This window comes from Triturus cristatus, chromosome 6 (assembly GCF_964204655.1).
Source record: "Triturus cristatus chromosome 6, aTriCri1.1, whole genome shotgun sequence".
Lineage (NCBI taxonomy): Eukaryota > Metazoa > Chordata > Amphibia > Caudata > Salamandridae > Triturus > Triturus cristatus.
The window spans coordinates 1,166,985,541-1,167,000,549 of record NC_140589.1 but is presented as its reverse complement, the minus strand read 5'-3'; positions in this window follow the sequence as shown (position 1 = coordinate 1,167,000,549).

Genomic DNA, 15,009 nt, shown 5'->3' with positions numbered 1-15,009 from the left:
TCTCTGGCTCTAAAGCAGCTCTGCTGACCTGGTTCTCTCCCTCTAAAGAGCTTTGCTGACCTGGTTCTCTGGCTCTAAAGCAGATCTGCTTACCTGGTTCTCTTCCTCTAGAGCAGCTCTGCTGAACTGGTTCTATGGCTCTAAAGCAGCTCTGCTGACCTGGTTCTCTGGCTCTAGAGCAGCTCTGCTGACCTGATTCTCTGGCTATAAAGCAGTTCAGCTGACCTGGTTCTCTCCCTCTAAAGCAGCTCACTTGACCTGGTTTCTCTGGTTCTACAGCAGCTCTGCTGAACTGGTTCTCGGCCTCTACAGCAGCTCTGCTGTCCTGGGTCTCTGGTTCTAGAGCAGCTCTGCTGGCCTGGGTCTCTGGCTCTAGAACAGCTCTGCTGACCTGCTTCTTAGGCTCTAGAGCAGCTCTGCTGACCTGGTTCTCTGGCTCTACAAAGGCTCTGCTGACCTGGTTTCTCTGGCTCTACAGCATCTCTGCTGACCTGGTTCTCTGCACTCACGATGCACGCACCCGACTTTGTGAAAATACATTTACAAATAATATAAGTTTATTATGAGTACAGATATATTATTTTTATGAATATCTTAGATAATCTCTTGCCCTAATATGTATAATAAAGACACATACATATCATTTTGGAACATACATTTTTTTTTGCGGGAGTCGCGCACCCAGCGCGCCCCAGCACGTATATGACGTCACGCAGGACCCGCAACCGCACAAGCATCTCGTACCGTAATGCGCATGTGTCGCAAATGCACGGGAGCAGGAGTCGCGGACTGGTCGCATAACAATCGCGCACATCATGTAATATTAAATGTATATAATGTAACTGAAAAACACGCAGCTGTCGCAAACCGTACACGGATACTTCACAACTTTTCTAAAATGGCAGCTAGAATGTGCGCACCCACCGTGATGTGTACGCTTTGAGTGTGCGACTCCGAAAAAAAATGGAATCATTTTTTTTTTAAAAGAAAATAATATATATATATTAAAATAAAACCATAGGTTTCAGGGTTGTTATAGTTAGCTGGCCATTTCACTCGTACAAAACCATAGAAATTCCTCCGTTATAGTTAGTTCTGCTAACTATAATTTGCGCGCCCCCAATGCACTGCTGATGATGTCACATATAGCATCATTCATGACATGGCCAGTGACATCACTGATGACATCACTTATAACATCTCAAATGACATCACTGATGACATCATCCACGTGACAATCTGATACACCTCATCATACATTAGTATAAACTTTTATCACTCACTGTAAAATACAGAGTGCCATATTTGAAACCATTGACACACCAATACCAGTTACTACATACCCACTCACTGATTCCTAAGTCTACACACACAACTACCCATTCAACAACAGAATCATTTATACATGCAGTCATTAATTACTACAACACTATCAAATGCACTTATACACATATCTAGACATTGACACATCAGCAGTCATCTTAGTCAGTTATACAGTCATCCTACTCACTCATGAAAAAAATTAATCACACTTACATTTACTCACTTACACAATTATCCAACAACACCTCATTTATTCCAACACATAGTAACTCATAGTTAATATGTTGAAAAATCACCATTACAATTATACACTCATTCATATAGTTACTCTCACAATCACTGACTCTTACACATACTTATTTATATACACCAACTCCCACATACAATGCCTTTTATTTTTTTACTTTGTTGAAGATGTACAACTAGAGCTGTGAGCTGACGGACTGGCTTCTAACGCTATAGCTGCGAAGTGGTGATGTTGGGAAGAGGGGACGTGAAAGGGTAACTCGCACAGACAGAGCTCCGGTATATTAAATTGCCCCTGGGACCTTTCTTTTATATTTTCACTCGATGCAAGAAAGCGCGCTTTCTGGACCATGGCTTTTCTCCCTACCGAATTTGGCGTCATTCTGTTAAGCAGTTTGACCTGTAGCCTTGTCTAAAGTTTCCTATGGAAAATCCATTGAGAAAACACGTTTTCACACCTCCACATAGCTACATGTCGCAGGTGTACTCGCTGTTGGTGTGCAGGTCAGTGGTCTAGTTGTCAACCTGTCTGTCAACCTGTCATGGCCACTCCCTGAGGGCAGGTTTCCACACACACCACACCCATCCGGCACATGCGTCACAGACCTGGTGACTACGCAAATATAATGCATCGACAACGTCACATCCTTTATTGCCGGTGGTGACTGGATGGCGGATGCTCCACAGGTCTCAATCACAAAGAGTCCATGAAAAGTTGAGCAGAGGGTTAGTCACACCCTGAGCTGTATGGCCGTCAGGGGCCTACTACCACGTGGCACAGACTTGACTTGCACAGGGTTAGTGCCACCCGAAGCTGATGTGGCCGTCAGGGGCCTACCACCACGTGGTGCAGACTTGAGTTGCACAGGGTTAGTTGCACCCTAAGTTGTATGGCCATCAGCGGCCTACCACCACATGGGGCTGACTTGCGTTGCACAGGGTTAGCGGCACCAAAAGCTAATGTGGTCTCCGCCATTGATGACTCAGGACTCAGCAACATGTGTGAGATCTGCCAGGCCGCGGAGAAGCTGATGTGGTGTCCGCCATTGATGACTCAGGACTCAGCGACATTTGTGAGATCTGCCGGGCCACAGAGCTATGATGGGCATGTGGAGTGCCCACTGGTAGACACTCCGTGGCAGCAGGTAATTATTTGGTCATGGATGCGCAGGGGTGGCAGTATCTCTCTCTCCCTCACTTCCCTCTCTTCACTCTCTCTCTCAGTCTCTTCCTTCCTTTCCTTCTCTTTCTCTATCTCCCTTCTCCCTCCCTCCCTTTCTTTCCTTCCCTCTCTTTTTATCTCTGGCTTTTTTTTCCTTCTCTGTGTCTCACTCCTTTGAGATGCGCAATACACACGTACCTATTTTGTGCTTTATTTTCCAGGCTGTGCCGTCGACATTCATGGTCCTGACAGGAGTCTTCCACCTTGTTGTTTTATGTTCATTTTATTAAATTTAGTTTATCCTTTATATATAGGTTTACGAAAAAATAACGTTTGGAAAAAAAATCAATAACGTTTTTGGTTGTTACTTAAGTGCTCTGTGACTCTTTCTCGTTATTATTACTGTTATTTGGTGGTGTTCACCATGGTCTTAAATTTTGGGGCAGTTATCGCTGGAATACTGGTGATGTCTGCAGTTTGCACCAGCTTCTGAATAGTGTGTTAGATTTATCTCAACTGTAGTTGCATTAAAGTGCTGATAATGAGATGCAGATTAGGCGTTCCCGTGCAAAAACACAGGAGGTGCACCTTTGCGATTTATTCTAAATACTAAAATCCTGTATTGAATTGCGCTGTGAAAGTGGGTGCATTTACAATGCACAAACAAAATCAATGAAGAAATCTTATTGTATTTATATTGATTGGGAATAGTGGGTCAGGTGCTGGATCTTAACGGGATACACTGCCCAGTTCCTTTATTTTTCTGTTCACGAAAAAAACACATCACAACTTTCACAACGAAAGGCAAAAACTGCGATGAAAAACAAATTCCGGTGATAAGCCGCGTTAGCACCAGAGATTTTACACCTGCTTTCTGCTGGTGTTAAGCAGGACAACTACCTGCAGCATGAAAGGGAACACAGCCAAGAGCCACACCTGAACACCCACAGGTGCCATAGAGTCAATCAGCATGATACATGGATACCCATGAGGGCCATAACACTCATCGCAACAACCCCAGGACTGCCAACGCCCCCAGAACATGCATCTGAGCAAGTGTGTCCGTGTGGTCATTGTGTTAGCATGATAGGCACAGGTCCTGCAACATCACAGTGTGCTGTCTTCAGCAGACGTTACTATCTCACCTCAGCATTGGCGGTGAGCCTGGGGATATAGCTATGCACGCATCCTCCTGCATGCACACGCGGCAAAGGGAACGGGGTGTCTCACACATGTCCGTGTGCAAGAAGTGCGGTAAGTGTGTCTCTGAGTTCTGGTGTGGCCACCACAAGGGCCGCTGCAGTCGATGTTGTAAAGTGACATGCACCACCTCCAAACGGCAGTGTCATGGTGTGATTGGAATGCCGCAGGACATGCGTGAATAGGCATTACAATGGTGTGCTGTAGGAGTGCACAGGATACAACAGCGCAGCGCACAAAAGTGTGGGGGCTTGTGGGAGGGAGGAGCAGCTGTTTGGCAATGTAACACACAGTGAACCCGCCCATGTGCCATGTGCTGGGCATCTCATCCATGATGACCAGGGTCTCAGACATCCCACAACACCCACAACCGGCCTTTGTACACATCCTGTATGAATGCAGCTGGAGAAGTTACTGTAAGGATGAAAGGTTCTTTTTCTGAGCTATCTTGCGCTAACACATCTGCTGTTCCGAGAAGGAACTTGCAAGTGGCCAGCCCCCCTGAAAGATACGATAATGTTTGCATCCATCTCCCACACAACGCACTGCCCAATTTGAGAACAACGAGTGCACATCCCACACTCAAAAGTCCTTTGTCGTAGTAAGCGAGCGTGAAATGGCCTTCACACGTACTCCCACAACGACCCTGCCCTGCACCCATTGCACACAGACCCGGCTCATTGCATCAAGCTGTGCCATTTCATCCACAAGACTGGCACACGGCAAGCCAGTGCACCTACAAGCAGAGCCACTGACGCATAGCATAGCATCCCGAACACATGGTCGACTCCATTCACGTCCACCTATACCTTGCACGTCTGCTGCATGTCTGGGTGCACTGCATTTGGCAGTGCTGCGGATCACTTACCGGCAGAGCTTCCGCATTGCGGACGTCACCAGTGTTCAACCTGTATTGCAATGTCGCACATGCCTATCTGAGTGGTGCATGGACGAGTGCCTTTCCAACGTGTGGGTAGCTGACATGGATTACGACGGGTGTGTGCGCCCCCTGTTGGACCACGACCAGGAGTGTAATGGTAATGCCTGTTTATGGCATGCATGGTCGTTTGGCATGCATGTTGGGAAATGGGTCTGGGAGATTGCACGTGTCATAGTATGCAGTGAGCAAATTGACCCTCTTCCCGATTCTGCTTTGGTGCACATTGGGTACAGTGGTTGGAGTCAGCACATTTGTCCCGGTCAGCTGATGGATTACGTCGACGACATGTCAAATATTGTGGCCAACCATCACTAATTAGAGATAGTGGCTTACGCAGCTGCACTCGCGTTCATGGATGAGTGACAAGGTACCTGCTACCACGACTCGATGTGCCACATTGCACTTGTCCCGCCGCATCATTGCACGTTGTGCATCTGGTCACATGTCCCAAGATGACAATGGACATAGCTGGATTGGCGTCGACTCATGTCCGAGGGGCGGACAACCAACACTGCTTGACGCTGACGTGTGTTGGTGATGGACTACCCCGAGGTGAACGTGGACGTTTTCCTATGTTCTTTATTCAGGCATGCTGCTGCATTTGTCTGCATATCATGGCACTACTCTTGGCCGTACTGACACGCACTTTTTTAATAAAGTTTCAACATTTTCACTTGTCTCCAAATGTGTTGTGTCTTCATTTGTATGCCAATGTGTGTGTCACAGACTCTCTGGCTGCCTACCATACATGAATTGCTACCCCATTCGGACTGTGGGTTTGTACTTATGCGTTCTCATGTGCCTGTTTCGTACTGATGCTTTTGGATGTTTCTCCGCCGCAGGCGAGTGCATTTGTGTCCTGTGTTCGATTGTGCGAATGTTTGTGTTTGGACAACATTGTGTTGGATGTTGGTGTGCTTGGCTTCCTATGTGTGTGTGCTGCATTGTGTGTGAGATGTCCCTTCATGTGAGGTTTTGTTCACCCTTCTCCCTTTCAGGCAGTGCGGTTTTCTCTTCTGAGCTTGTTCAGTGGTGTGATGTTGGCGGATTGTGTGACTTGTGCTCCTTGTTGGTGTGTTTCATTTTGGCCATGGTTTGTCTGTAGTTGTGCTGTACTTAATTGTGCATGTGTGCCATTGTGCCCATCTCCCCTCATCCCCCCACTCCCTGCTTTTTCCTCTTCCTGATGCTGTTGTGTCTGTAATTTTGATACTCCACATGCATGTAAAAAACAAATTAGAATAGTTCCTTGATTTGTTTGGATTGCAAAACTTCTCTCTATTGGTTATTTGTTAATTTTCCATATGAACAGTTTTTTAAATATTCAAGGACACATAGAAGTCAGAAGTGCAACGTATTCTATCAACACACTTTCTAGAACATTCTACAACACATGCAGGTTAAAAGTTCATCAAATTATTTTTTGCAACATTTTCTCGAACATTTAACGGCACGTGCAGGTTAACAGTTCACGATTGCTTTAAGTTCGAACAGTGCCTTCCAAATGCAAGTAGCAGGTGTGGTTGAGTTGACCAAATTTTATCCTATGATATGTACTCCACGTTTAAACTGCTTTTTCTTAACCAATCACAAAAGATGCTTTTCCTCAAAACGAATGTGCACCCTACTTTTAAAAAACAACGCTTTTCATCTCCCAATCAGTTATCGTTTTGAATGAGAAAAAAAGGTAGTTCCCCACCTTGAAACATATCTCTTATTCTAACGGACTGCATGAGCTACAGACATCTATCCATACTTCCCAGCCATACCATTAAAAAGCTTATGTGGATCCTAGGACATAGCTATGTTTTCTGGTGCAAGAGGTATGCAGAACAGAGACGTATTGACTGAGACCTAGGTTTACAAAATGTGGACTTTAAATGGTTTGGACAGAGAGGATTGAAGTAGCACCAATTGTTGCCTCTGGTTAAAACCTGTTTGCGTCTCGAACACCCTGACCTCATGATTGACTGGTGTAGGTTTGGAAATGCTAATGAAAGACACCTTTCGACAATTGATGTTGCTTTTGCCTCAAACTGTCTTTGTATATTCCAATATATGCCAAAGACAGAAGTGGAAATGGTCAAACCAATTTTGTCCTCAGATAGAAAAATCTAAGAAGAATGTCAACAAAGCTGTGTCAGCATACCTCAGAGACCAAAGAATGGGGTCGATCTACAACAACAACATACGTTTTGATATGGCTGATATCTACAGAAGTGATGGAGTACACTTCACAGATCAGGGAAATCGAGTTTTTCTGAATAACCTGAAGCTGTGCATCCACACTTATATGTAGCTCCAACTAATAAACACAAGGGCTCTTTTAGAGCCACCCTATAACTGACAACTTAGGTCCGCTAATTTAGGGCCAGGTAATGGCAACTCCCGGACCCTCATCAAAATGTATTCTCCACACAGCTGTGGCGCAGCGGCCAGACCATCTGACTTTGAAGTACAGATCTCTGGCTTTGATCACCGGCTCTAGCGACAGCTCAGGATACCACCATATGACTCTGGGCAATAGCTCCATTAATTTCCACACCGGTCCCCAGCGCCTGCAGACCCGTATGAGTGAGTAGTTTGCACTTTACAAATACCGGACTAATTGGAAATGGCAGAATTGAACTTCACGTTCCCTCTGTAGCACCCCCAATCACCCTACAGACATCACACTGTTTAAAACAAAAGTTCCTCCTAGTACGTATGCACACATGTAGACACTACTTGGACAGGTGTGCCGCAGCGGCCAGATAACATGAGTTCAGAGCACAGGGCTCACTGTTTAATCCCCTGCTACGGCAGCAGCTCAGCTCAGCACCATGTGGCTCTGGGCAATAGCTCACTTAATAGCTCACATAATTTCCACGCCGGCCTCCAGGGCCTTCAGACCCATAGGCGTGAGTAGTTTGCATTTTACAAATACCGTATTGATTTACCTTCGCACTCCCTGTTTAACACCACCTAAGCACCATATACAAGTTATCGTGTTCCAAACAAACTTCCTCCTACTACGTATAAAGTATTGCTGACACTACTTGGACAGGTGTGGCAGAGCGCCCAGAGTACATGACTTCACAGCATAGGACACACAGTTTGGGTTCACGGTTTCATCCCCGAGTCCAGCAGCAGCTCAATTTAGCAGCATGACACTCTAGGCAATACCTCACTTAATTTCCGTACCCTGCACTTTCAGACCGGTAGGGGTCAGTAGTTTAGTGGCTTTATCCCCGAGTCCGGCAGCAGCTCAGCTACACCCCCAGTGCCATCAGACCTGAACGAGTGAATAGTTTGCACTTTACAAATACCGAATTGATTTGATATGTGCAAATTTACCTTCGCACTCCCTGTATAACACCCCCTAAGCACCATACACAAGCTACAATGTTCGAAACAAAAGTTCCTCCGAGTAGGTATAACTACATGCTGACACTACTTGGACAGATGTGGCACAGCGGCCAGAGCACATGACTTCACAGCATATGACACACAGTTTAGACTCACGCTTTCATCCTGAGTCCGGCAGCAGCTCAGTTTAGCAGCATGAGACTCTAGACAATACCTCACATATTTTCCGTACCCCAGCACTTTCAGACCAGTAGGGGTCAGTAGTTCATCCTAGTAGGTATAAACACATGCTGACACTACTTCCACAGGTGTGGTGCAACTGAGAGGGCACATGACTTCAGAGCATAAGACACACAGTTTGGACTCACGCTTTAATCCCCGAGTCCTGCTGCAACTCACCTTAGCAGCATCAGACTCTAGGCAATACCTCACTTAATTTCCGTAGCCCAGCACTTTCAGACCGGTTGGGATGAGCAGTTTGCTTCGCACCCTTGTATAGCACACCCTAAACACCCCACAGAGGTTACAGTGCTCCTAACCTCCTCTTTCCTACATTTTTAGCCCTTTTTTCCCCTTACTCGCTTCAACAGAATCACAAAATGGATGCCAACACTTCCTAGTTGCAACCGCTCGCACCGCTCGCAGCCAATAAGCAGCAAGCTTGTGCTCGTAACGCCTCAGCCAATTAGATGGCAGAATACCCAAATATCGATATTCCTTAAATTTTGATATTTCTCCAAAACTACTGAATGGATTTACACCAAATAAACAAAATCGTGCTTTCTAGACCACGACCCTTCACCCTGCCAAATGTGGGGTAATTCTGTTCACCTGTTCGATCTGTAGCCTTGTCTAAAGTTTCCTATGGAAATTGCATGGAGAAAACACGTTTTGGGACCCCCCCTTTTTTCTCGGCCCCCCCATGACGAATCACCTCCAAACATTCAACATAGGAGATGATATGAACAAAGAATTAGTTCAGAAAATTTCATGAAGATTCATCAAACAACGCCAAAGTTAAAAGCAAAACTTAAAATGTTCTTCCTATGGAAACTTGGTCCTAACTGTAACTACCTGCTGGCGACTGCCAGTAGGTAATATAAATAAATATATATAAATGAATGCCACTATGGTGTAGATTAATATTAAGTAACAACAAAATGACTTTAAGAAAAAAATATGTATGTTTCATTGGCGTTATGTATGTATAAACAGCAAGCAGGCATTGTTAAAACCCCACTATCAGGGTATTCATATGTTTATCACTATGAGTTTGACTGTTGTGACATAATATCAGCAATGTAATTCTGGGGAACTTTTTGTTAATATTATTTGCGTCAAAACCACTAACTCAAGGTTTAAGCCACTATAAAGGCTGATATACAAAAAGGTTTTGCGCCATTAAGAATTGGCCGCCACTGTTTCTTTACCAAACTTAGTCCACTATTTATGTTATTGTTTATGTAATACCGAGGTCCAAACATTATTACAACGGACTGCTAATGAACGCCACTATGGTGTAGATTAATATTAAGAAACAACTAAATGACTTTAAGAAAAAAGAAAAAATAATAGGCATGTTTCCTTGGCGTTATGAATTTACAAACAGCAAGCAGGCATTGTTAAAACCCCACTATTAGGGTATACATATTTTTCTCCCTATGAGTTTGATTGTTGTGATATAATATCAGCAATGAAATTCTGGGGAACATTTTGTTAACATTATTTGCGTCAAAACCACTAATTCAAGGTTTAAGCCACTATAAAGGCTGATATACAAAAAAGGTTTTGTGCCATTAAAAAATGGCCGCCACTGTTTCTTTACCAAACTTTTCTTTACCAAACTTAGTCCGTTATTGATGTTATTGTTTATGTAAGACCTCGTCATTTTAACATGCACTGTGTGAACAAGACAGCGAGTCTGTCGAAACGCGTAACAATTGCTGAATAAATCTATCAGGTTCAATTTTGAGAGTGTGTCTTTCTTGAGGATCGAAAAGTGTGGATTATAATTTCCGGGGGGCCTGCCCGGCGTGATGCACCACCTATCTATGGGTACCGACTCCGGTAAACAAGGTCGATTTCTGTGGATAAAATATATATATATATATATATATATATATATATATATATATTCACTGAAAAAACCATAGGTTTCACACATGTTATAGTTAGCTGTACATTTTACTGATAAAAAACCAATGAAATTCCCCCGTTATAGTTACTGTAGGCAACTATAACTCACGCGACCGCAATCCTCTGCTGATGCTAATACTGTATTTAGACACTTATTTGCCCATGTCTTCTTCCATTAAATTTTAGCTATACATATATTACAAATATTTTTTTTTCATAAAGACACATATGTCATCAGCAGAGGATTACAGTCGTGTGAGTTATAGTTGCCTACAGTAACTATAACGGGGGAATTTCATTGGTTTTTTATCAGTAAAATGTACAGCTAACTATAACATGTGTGAAACCTATGGTTTTTTCAGTGAATTTGCAAGGTTTTTTAAATGCTAATTCCTAACTATAACGTGTGTGAAACCTATGGTTTTTTCAGTGAATTTGTACGTTTTTTTAAATGCTAACTTACTTTACGCCATTCGTGGCGTGCGTGCCCAGTTAACGCAGTTCGTTCCGTGCGCGCACGGTGCGCTTCGTGCACCGTGCGCGCACAGTGAGCACGCGGTGCGCTTCGCGCACCGCGCGCCCACTTTACGCAGTTAGAGCCATGCACGCACGGTGGTCACGCGGTGGCCCACATTATGCGGGATGGGCCATGTACGCACGACGCGCTTCGCGCACCGTGCGCACATGGGGGACATATTATGCGCATCGTTGTGAAATGTTTTCTTTATTATTTTCATTTATTTGATATGCCATGCACAAATGGTGCCCTTAGGGCACCATTTGCACTTGGGGTGGGGAGAGTGTGGATAATTTTTTTTTTTTAAACCAATTTTTACCGTAAGCGTAATCGGCGATTTTTCGAAAAAAAAAAACATTTTTTTTTTGGCCTTGGGGGTTGTTTGGGGGCCCGTATATCACTCCTGGGTGAATATTATCTCAATAAACTGCCCCTTTACACATTTTTGGGCTTCATTTATTCTGCCCCACTCAGAGTGCGAGAGAGAAAATGGCGGCCGCCGCTTCCTGGTTTTCGGCCGAATCGAATGTTTACTAAGATCTAAGAGCCAATCAGAATTGCGCTCGCGCACGTCACCGTACGCGTACGGTAAGCGCACCGTAAGCGCACCGTAAGCTGGCTCAGATATATATATTGATTTAAAGGCTATTTTCTCAGAATCTACTGAACAGATTTACACCAAACCTACAAAAGGCACTTCCTTGACCTGAGGACTACCTCTCTGCCAAATTTCAAGTAATTCTGTTCAGCCGTTCGGGCTGTAGCTGTGTCTAAAGGTCCTATGGAAAAATGCATGGGAAAAACGCGTTTTGGGACCCCCCTTTTATCTCAGCCCCCGTTTGACGAATCCCCCCGAGACTTTCAGGGTAGGAGCGGAGCGTAGCGCCCCACCTATTTTGAAAAATTCGCGAGGATTCGTCGACCGGCGCAAAAGTTATTCAAAATAGAATGTTGCGGATTTCCTATGGAAACGTGGTCCTAACTATAACTACCTACTGGCGACCGCCAGTAGGTAATATATATATATCGCCAGTAGGTAGTTATAGTTGGGACCTATTATCCATAGGAAATAAGCAACATTCTATTTAGAATAACTTTGGCGCCGGTTGCCACATCTTTGTGAAATTTTCCAAACTCGTGGCCCGCTCCGGTCCGCTCCTATCCTGAAAGTCTCGGGGTGATTCATCAAGTGGGGGCCGAGAAAAAAGGGGGGTCCCAAAACATGTTTTCTCCATGCAATTTTCCATAGGGACCTTTAGTCGCAGCTACAGCCCGAACTGCGGAATTATGCCAAATTCGGCAGAAAGGTAGACCTTGGTTCAGAGTCGTGCCTTTTGCTTAAATGATGTAAATCCATTCAGTAGTTCCTGAGGAAATCAAAAGTAAAATCACATGTATATCTGGGCGGAGACTAACCACATATCGCATCCAAGAAGTGTTGCCAGCCTTCTTGGGATCAATATACATCATAGCACCTCATTAAAACGCATTGCAGTTAATAGAGGGTTTCAAGACTTTAGTTACATTATAAATCACTTGTTGATGGTACCATACTCATTTAGGAATTGTGGTATGTTCTACTGTGATTTTACTATGTGAAAAAGCCTTCTGCTGGGATATCATGAATCATGTTTGAGAGAAAACTATTTTCTCATGCTTTTCCAACAGAGGTTTGGAAGGTGATCTATAAGCTAAACTGAGAGCATATTTTCTGTAAATTCACATTATCTTTCTTAGTCATATGAGAATGAAGTCTGACATTCTCAGTAAAACATGTACATCCAAAAAGGGCAGAGACTGTCAGTTGATTCCTTTGTGTTCTGCTGCAGCTTCCCAGAGTGTTTCAAAGAACAACGAGAGCGCTAACAGTCCTACTTATGACAAAGGTATGGCACACCTGAAGCCATTTTGATTGGAATAAAGTGGTAACTTTTAAAACATTTAATTTAAAAAGTAACAAAATGAGGGGGTTAATTTTGCCATAGAAAGTATGATTAGTGCTGCAGAAAGAAAAGAGTGACTTCTCAAATCCTCTTCTACTTCATAAAAAAATTCTGACATGCAGACTGAAACATGCACTTTCAATACCAGCAGCAGACTTCCCTGGTGAGCAGTAGCTTTACTAAAGTGATATAATGAACAACTAGAGTGCTATTTATTCTGAATTTATGGCAAATGTGTGACACATCTGAATGCCTTCTTGATGGAATCAAAGTAAAAAACTGAAAGTATTTCTACTGAGGAGACTGTAGTAAATGAGGAAATTAGGAAACTTCATAACAAATAAGTCTCCCAAGATGGCCACCAGAGACAAAAGAGCCCAAATGTAGCACAAATATCACCCAGATGTAGCCCAAGTATAGCCCAATGACAGAATGTCCCAGAGTGTCCTAAAGAACAACTAGAGCGCTAACAGTCTTACTTATGACAAAAGTATGGCACACCTGAAGCCATCTTGATTGGAATAAAGTGGTAACACTTAAAACATTTAATTTGCAAAGGAACAAAATGAGGGGGTTAATTTTGCCATAGAAAGTATGATTAGTGCTGTAGAAAGAAAAATTAGGGCACATTTTGACTTCTCAAAGTCTCTTCTATTTCATTAAAAAATTCTGACATGCAGACTGAAACATGCATTTTGAATACCAGCAGCAGACTTTCCTGGTGAGCAGTAGCTTTACTACAGTGATCTAATGAGCAACTAGAGTGCTACCATTCAGAATTTATGGCAAATGTGTGACACATCTGAATGCCTTCTTGGTGGATCCAAAGTAAACAACCATTGAAAATGCAATAAGTCTCACCCTCGTTTAAGTTAAAGCAATTCTGTTTGTAATTAGGTGGCTTTTTAGCTTTTCTTTTATTAGTGCTTTTCAAACTTTCATGTACATAACATGCATATGCATGCATATATGTATATGTATGCATGCATTTATATTTGTATTTATATTCAATGAAAACAACATAGGTTTCAGGGGTGTTATAGTTAGCTGGACATTGCCCTCGTACAAAACCCTAGGAATTCCCCCGTTATAGTTAGTTCAGCTAACTATTACTTGTGCACCCCCGCAATGCACTGCTGATGACGTCACATATTACATCACTCATGACATGGTCAGTGACATCACTGATGACATCACTGATGACATCTCAAATGACATCACTGATGACGTCATCCAGTGAGTCTGTGTTTCTTAAAGTTTTAATATGTTTAATATATATAGGGAAAGACCTATGGAAGAATGAGTGGGTGTATAAGTGTGTGAATGGATGATTTTCTAGGTGTGTGACTGACTCTATAAGTGAGTCATTAAATGTATCTTACTGCAGACTAGTAACTAAACTGTGTGAATGTCTGTATCTGTCTGTCTGTTGGTGTATAAGTGGCTGCATGGTTTTGTAAATAGCTATATGAGTGTCTATATAGGTTATTGATTGGTTGTCTGAGTATCTGTATGGGTGCCTGAGTGTTTGTGTGGGTAGGGTTTGTGGGACTCTGTGCATAGATGTGTGAGTGGCTGATTCTATGGGTGCATGGTTTTAAGAGTGCATCTGTGATGGACTGTATGGTTGGGTGAGTGTATGTACGGGTGTGTTAGTGATTCAATGTATATCTCAGTGTTACATGTGTGAGTAACTACATATGTGAAAGGTAGGGTATATGTGTGTAAGAGTATATAACTAGGGATATGTGAGAGTGTGTGATTGTGAGAGTGGCTGTATGGATGAGTGTGTGCTTGTATCAGTAATTGTATAAGAGCGTAAGAATGTGGTAGTATTTTTATGAGTAAGTGAACTTGTGTGTGTATAACTGTATAGTTGAGTAAATTGGAGTGTGATTAATTATTTGTATGATTGACTAGGTGTGTGAGCATATCTATGGATGATTGGCAGTGTCTGAGTGTCTATATAGGTGTATAAATGCATATGATAGTCCTGTACTGAGTGACTGTAAGTATGAGTGACTCTACAGGTGAGTGAGTGGAGGTGTGTGTAGACCTAAGTGTCAATGAATGGGTATGTAGTTATTGGTATTGGAGTATCTATGGTTTTGAGAATTTTGAGTCGGTGTATCAAAGGTTATATTAGGGTGTGTGAAGATGCACTAATTTATTACATGGATGACGTCATCAGTGA